We start from the raw sequence: 7240 nt of genomic DNA on the forward strand, positions 1-7240 counted from the left end.
ACCTCGTGGAGAGAGAGAGAGAGACTAAGAGAATTGCTGGTGGCTGCTTTGAATTGCCCTGGACTTTTGAGACCTGCCCCCTGAGCTGCCAAGGACTGAGGAGACATGGCTGTTTTGCTGGTACTTTGTCTGTCTGTTTTGATGTTATTTTGCCAGATTTGTCCACTGGTGAAAGACTGTCCTGTTGAAGAAGTCCTGGAACCTGGCATTTGGTTAAGAAGCCCTGAGACTGTCCTGCAGACAGAGAGTGAATACTGTCCACTGGTAAGGGACAGTGCTGTTGTTGCAGGGGTCTGGGAGCCTTTCTGTTGGTTCAGAAGCCCTGAAGAAGGATTTTCTTGTTGTATGTTTACAGAAATCCTGGGAGAGTGCTTTGCTGATGTGTTCAGGGGTTCTAGGACTGTTGTACAGACAGAGGATGGATTCATGAGGGGACTGGCAATGTATCTTATGGCCTTGCTAAGCCTTGTCTCCCCAGGAACTAAGATTGCTGAGAACTTGCCTCGTGTCAAGATGAAGAAAAGACCTCCATTTGGGTATTAAGTGCTGTGTTTAAACTTGATGTAACTCTGGGGTAGATTCAATGGTGATCCAGGGGTGGGGAACTTTTGACCTTTTTGTGTTCTATGGTTGAACAAATGAATGTACTTTACTTATGTTTGGAAACTAATCTCCATTTGAGAAGAGGGGGTTTGTGGTGGACCAAATGAAGGTATAGCCTAGGGGTGGAGTAGTATTTAGAACAGGGACTTTGTAATTGATTGAATGATTGGAAGATCCTGGGGTGGGGTAGTCCTTGGAGATTAATCACATTTAGTAAATGCTGTATTTGGAATGATGTCATGTTTTGATCTTCTCTGTTCTTGGTTTGTCACTGAATAAAATAGAGAGCACCTATGCTGGTATTCTGAACCTTGGGAAGTTGCCTTTCTTTTGGCATTACATTACATGGCCACACACCTAGAACCTCCACCCAAGAAAGCAGTCCAGGTCTAAGCAGGTCAAAGCAAGACTGATTACCTTTTGAATGGTTTCTTGGTACCCCTATGATCTGCAGGCCAGGAGCTCTGAAGCAACCATGTGGTGGTGGCTCTACAGCCAATGCTCCTCTGTTCCTTCTCACCCTGGGGTAGAGGCTGGACCCCCCCCCCCAATTCCAACAGAGCTCCACATTGAATTTTACTTTCTCCTTGGTATTGATGGATTGATAAGTCTGGAAAACTCCACAGCTGCTGATGATTCACTCTCCTGAAGTCTGCTCCTGTCATGGCTGGTTGGGCCGACCTGGGCCTAAAACCACAGGCTCACATGGGCCTGGACTTGGCTGCCAGTGTGCTTTGATGGACCCTTCTTCTAGGCCTACTGGGGTGCCTTCAGTGGGAAATTTGTTTCTCTCTGTGAATTTGTGGGTTGCATGTCTCTAAAATTTGTTTAGAGTCATATTTTATAGGTCATTGAGGTGGTTATGGGGGAAGCTTATGGAGTTTTCCTGCTTTTGTGCTGCCATCTTGGCTCCCTCCAATCTGTTTTTCCAATTTATTTTTTGCACATTTTCATTGTCTATTTCCTGGCTTTTAAAGCAGATCTCTGCTTCTGAGTTACAGAACATTCTGAACCATATTTCCTTTTTTTTTTTTTTCAAGTTGTTCCAAGCTTTATTTAACATCAGGGGAGAATGAGGAAACTGTCTGGGTAAACGCTGAGCAGGGTTACGATATAGCAATCTTTTTTTACAAAAAGCCTGACAAAGGTATTGTTGGCTCAGATTTGGGGCCCACTGGCCAGCTTCCAACCTTCTAGTTTGCCCAACTTCAAAAGGGCTACGGCAGTGCCCATGTACATACACGCTGCTACCCCGGTTGTATAGCTGTGCATTTGGGCTCCGAGGGTCAGGCTGGCAGCACAGCCTCCAAAGAAATAGTTCAGGGGGTCATCTGGTTTTTCCTGAATTTGAGCACCGACACAGGAAGTGATCCCAAATATGGCACCTATGGCAGCCATGGAGAAGGTCATTTTCCCAGCCCTTAAAATTCCTTCAGCAGTTGATTCAGGGGGGACAAACACAAGGTTGTAGGCTGATGCCACCAAGCCAATAGCTGCACCCATCTTGGTGGTGACATAAGCCTTGCAGTGGCACTCTGTACCATCAGGGACGTCCCAGTACTCCTTCACCAGCTTAGATGCCATGGTCACCCCTCATCCCGCCCCAAGGGCAGCTACTCCAAGTCCTAAGAGATCCTGAACCATATTTCTTATGCTGGAGATTAGGTGCCTGGTTATTGGCTTCATATCCTGTGCACTCTGAGTGCCTAGACTAGGGGCAAGGCCAGGAATTTCCCCAGATTACACTGAAGCTCTCAGTATGAGGCATGGGGGAGGGCTGATCTGACTGCTTCAGGATTATGCCTCTATTTTCCTGGGCTAGAGCTCCGGCAGGCCTAGGTGCTGGTAGCCAGGACCATGCTAGTCTCTGATGATTCCCCTGGCTGTGTGAAGGCATACCTGGGCTTCTGGTGTTAGGAATTGCTGGCTCTACTGCCCTGTGGATCAGGATCTCCCACTGGTCCTCTGAGATGAGGCTTTTTGGCATGCCTCCAGTCCTGCACTTTTACCTCAGCACAGTCACAACCACATCCATTCTCCAGGTTTCCCAAGCCTGCAGATGGCTCCAGTATTTCAGGATTTTGACCTGGGACAATATTCTCTGTGTTTGTTAAGGGTCAGAGAGGGAGATGAGAGTTGCTATGTTTTACTCATCCATCTTGGCTCCTGGAAGTTCAGGTAGGTGATTTTCATACTTTCAGGCTGTGGACTGATAGCCCCAGGAGTAGCTGCTGCTGCTGCACCAGGCCTTGCATTTGTCTCAACTCCAACAGACCCCTGTCTTGAGGTGAGAGGTTGTGGATTCACCCCTGAAGTGGGTGAGTTAGTTCATCCAGGCTTGCTCAGACTCTGCTATCTGAATGACATTTTTAAGGAAACCAGCCTATGCACTGGAGACGAGGAGGTAGTACATTCCATGAAGCTAGGTGGTTCAGTGAATAGAGCTTCAGGCCTGGAGTCAGCAAAACATTTGTTCAAATTTGCCTCAAGACATTTACTAGCTGTTTGACTCTGGGCAAGTCACCTAATCTTGTTTGCCTCAGTTTTCCCATCTGTAAAATGAGCTAGAGAAGGAAATGAAGGTCTTTGGCAAGGCAGTAACACACACAGTTATTTATACAGCTGATGTTTCCTTAAAAGTTTCTCATACCTCCTACTGCTCTCTCTTCCTTTTCTTCCTTTCCACATCCTCCTTTTCCTTCTCCAACTCCTCCTCCTTCTTATCCTCTTCCTCACCATCACCACCACTATATTCCTCCTCCTCCTCCTCCTCCTCCTGCTCCTTCTGCTTCTCCCTCTGTTCCCTTGGAGCAGACCGTCCCGGTGCCTCTTTTGTGAAGCGGCGGCTGAGGAGACCCCAGACTTGCCATGGCTGATGAAAAGCTGAAGGAAGGAGTCAAGACTGAAAACAATGACCACATTAATTTGAGGGTGGCAGGGCAAGATGGATTGATAGTGCAATTTAAGATTAAGAGGCACAAACCACTTAGTAAACTAATGAAAACCTATTGTAAACAACATGGTTTGTCAATGAGGCAGATCAGATTCCGATTTAATGGGCAATCAATCAATGAAACAGACACACCGGCATAGCTGGAAATGGAGGATGAAGATACAATTAATATATTCCAGAAGCAGACAGGAGGTGCTTACTAAAAAGAGAATCTACAACTCTACTCCAGAACTGTGCTCCCAAAGAAAACAATACATTCACAATTAGAAAACCAAGATTTGGTTCATCCACATCCTGACTACTGCACTATAGTTTTTTCTCTTCTTTGATTCCCTTCCCCATTCCTTTATCATACTAAAGTAACTAGTGTATATTCACAGGCACAATGTGTATTTTTTTAAAATTAATGGCTGATGGTATGTTTTGACCAACATCAAATGGAGATGGGGAAGGTAAAAAACAAACTGGTTCTGTGAAAATATCCCTATTCTTCATTAATGGCATGCTCATTCAACTTTTATCTTTTTATTCCAGTAAGTTATTTTGCTCTCACTGTTTAACAACAACACAAAAAAAAAAAATACTTGCATACCTTGTTTGATTGGATAATTTCAAAGTTTTTCTTTTATCATTGTAAAAACAAGGAGGATTTTATAACTTTTTTGTTCTTAGCTGTTACATGTAAGGCAATCTCTGTCAGTAGGCATAAATTACTATATAGAAATTGATCCTATATAGTTTTCCCTTCAATTCAAACATCTTGTTGTTTAAATAAACTTCTTGCTTAAAAAAATTTCTCATACATCCCTCTCCCTTCTATTGCTGTTTCTCAAATTCAGGCCCTTACCACCAATTACCAAGAATAGTAGAATAGTTTAATAATTTCTCCTTTCCCCTCTCAGTTCCTTTAGCTTCCTATTCATATAGGTAGAATTTTTTTCTCAAATAACATAAATATGTTACTTCATTCAAAAACTTAAATACCTCTATACTGATACAGAATGAAGTCAAAATTCTTAGGGTTGAAATTAAAGGCTTTCTATGATCTGATCTTTCTGTGATCCCACATTATTTCCTCTAATGCACTGTAGGTTTCAAATAAATACAACTATTTTCTTGCCAAAACATACACTTAGTTCTTTGAATGTTCTTTTTTATTGACCAACACCTAGCAAAATGTGTCCTATACATTGTCTCAGAAGCTATCTCCATTCGTGTACATGGCTACTTAATATACCTCCGTATATGCATATGCATACATACCTGTGTATATTTAAACATCCATGGTTCTTATATGTGCATATATCAATTTTAGAGAAGATAAATTGAAATTTACTTATATGACTTTTTTCTTTTTTTGAAAATCAAGTTTTTAACCTTTGTTATATTCACAATGAGAAAAAAAAGAAAAGAATTATTAAAAATAATGAAATTTGGAGACTTGCAAAAATGAGAATGTTCCCAGATTCCTCTATCTTCAGGAGGAGACTAAAATAATAGTATATTCTGTATGAAGAAAATACTAATATATTATATGTGTGTCTCCTGAAGTTAAGAAAAGCGATGAAATAAACAATTTAATTAAGAATTTGATGAATGTTTTGTTGACCTGGATAATCTCTTCTAGTCTGCTTCATAATTACTCTTACCTAGAGACTTTGGCTCTGTGTAATGGTAATGTGATCTGACCCCTTTGTATTGGCAAGTAGGCAGGTACTTAACACTTAGTAACTAATCAAACCTCTGTAAAAGAAAAAGAAAGTATGAAACCCTGGTCCTGACATAACAAGAAGGGGTTGGCTTAAACATGACTTAGTTAATGCCATGTGTACATAGGGAAAGCCCTAGAGGGGCACAGTCAGAATTTCTTCAGACAAGAATCTGGTGGCAGAAGAGCTACAAAAGAGAGGATTGAGAACTGAGCCAGAATTTGCTGAGAACTTGTGGTGGTGCAGCTTCTTCTGAACAAGACCCCAGGAATCTGGGAGCCCAGGAGCCAAGGAAGCCAGGAAGCCAGGAGCCCAAGAACCCCCTCCCCCCAGACTGGATAAGGTGATTCTGATTTTTTGAATGTGCTGCAGAAGACTTAGGAAGCATGACCTAACATGCAGGGACTTTGTTTGTTGCTTGTTTGAACCTTGAATTCCCAGGAGCAGAAATTGTGGAGGATCTGAGATGGACTGTGAATTTCAGTGTGGAACAGGACCTACCCAGAGAGTTGGACAAGGAACACGGAGCTGTCTGCCATTGAACCCAAGTGACAGTCTGGTGAATCTAGGTAGAATCTGGGGACCATGGAAAGGGATGCAGGGAATCTGAGAACTGACCCCAGGTCAAGATGAAAAGGCCTCTCTGTGGGTACTGAGCAATGATGAAGTTGTAGTTTACTAGTGACCTAGGGGTTTGTGTATTCTCTAATGATTGTACTTGGTGATTAATGAAATTTAGTAATTAATTGCTGAATAAGTGACTGATTGAGTTAAAGTAAGTGTGCCCCATGAGTGGAAGACTTTGACTATTGTACTTTGAGATGATTGTTCTTTGTTCTAAATATTGTGACCACTTTGGTGAAAACTATGTGGCCATTTTAATGATAAGCTGTTGTGCATAATATATTGTGATTTTCTGTGATAAGTTATAATATTGCAAATGCTGTATCTTGATTTTCTACGATGTTTTGCTTTGATTTGTTATGGAATAAATAGAGTGTTTACTATACTGTATATTCAGAACCTTGAAAGCTGTTCACAGTAGCATTCTTCTGGAAAGCTGCTAGTGCACGACATTACACTCTGTGAAACAGCACTCAATTAAGAGTTATATAATTGGGATAGATTCACTTCATCACACTGGTAAAATGGGATATAAGCACATACAAACTTACATATACATATGTATGTGTGTATGTATATTTATATATATATATACATATATATGCATTTATACTACCTTCCCTACATGATTTTATGAGTTATTATTATTTAGATACAAGATTTGTATGTAGGATGTATAAGCCTGTGAGGTATCTGCTCTAAGTGGTTTGTTTCAGGGATGTATTTTGTAAAACCAGAAAAAAGAATATATGAAATACAAAATACTTTTAGACTAAAAGTTCCCCAATGAGTTTTTTTTTTTTTTACAAATAAAAAGTGATTATATGTACTGAAACTCTTCATGATCAACCTAATTCAGAATATTGATATGGGACAAGAACTATCTATTATATTGAATTTCAAAATTTTCAGTCCTTGCTTATTCCAATGTTTTCAACAATAAAAGGGGAACCTGATTTCTATAGGAATATTAATTTTCCCATTTCTATTAGGATATATGCGAAAAAAGTGTTCATTTGGACAAATCAAGTGTAGTTATATGACTTAGCTCTAAAATACAACCAGATATGATTGAAAAGCTTAACAATGCAGGAGTTTCATAAACTTCCAATGAAAAACAATTGTGCTAAGGTGAATTTATAAAAGGAGGGTCTTTACATCATACTAAATCTTGAAGTTGGTCTTGTATATTGAGCATGTTGACCTTATCTGTCTAAATAAAATATAGAATGAGTCAAAAATAATTTTACAGGAAATGTTGAGAATATGATTTTGCTTAAAAAATAGAAATAGGCGTATATATGCATTTACTCCCCATCTTCAGGGTCATGCATATTCACTTTACTGAGAA

General features: G+C 40.4%; 1 pseudogene; it reads right to left on the bottom strand.

Annotated features, from left to right (window-relative positions):
* Window positions 1–1620: 1620 nt before the first annotated feature.
* On the bottom strand, window positions 1621–2229 carry LOC138171780 (NADH dehydrogenase [ubiquinone] 1 alpha subcomplex subunit 11 pseudogene; annotated as a pseudogene).
* Window positions 2230–7240: the final 5011 nt, after the last annotated feature.

Source organism: Petaurus breviceps, unplaced genomic scaffold (genome assembly GCF_028583685.1).
Source record: "Petaurus breviceps papuanus isolate PSGF00001 unplaced genomic scaffold, PetGlider_PUasm1.0 47, whole genome shotgun sequence".
Lineage (NCBI taxonomy): Eukaryota > Metazoa > Chordata > Mammalia > Diprotodontia > Petauridae > Petaurus > Petaurus breviceps.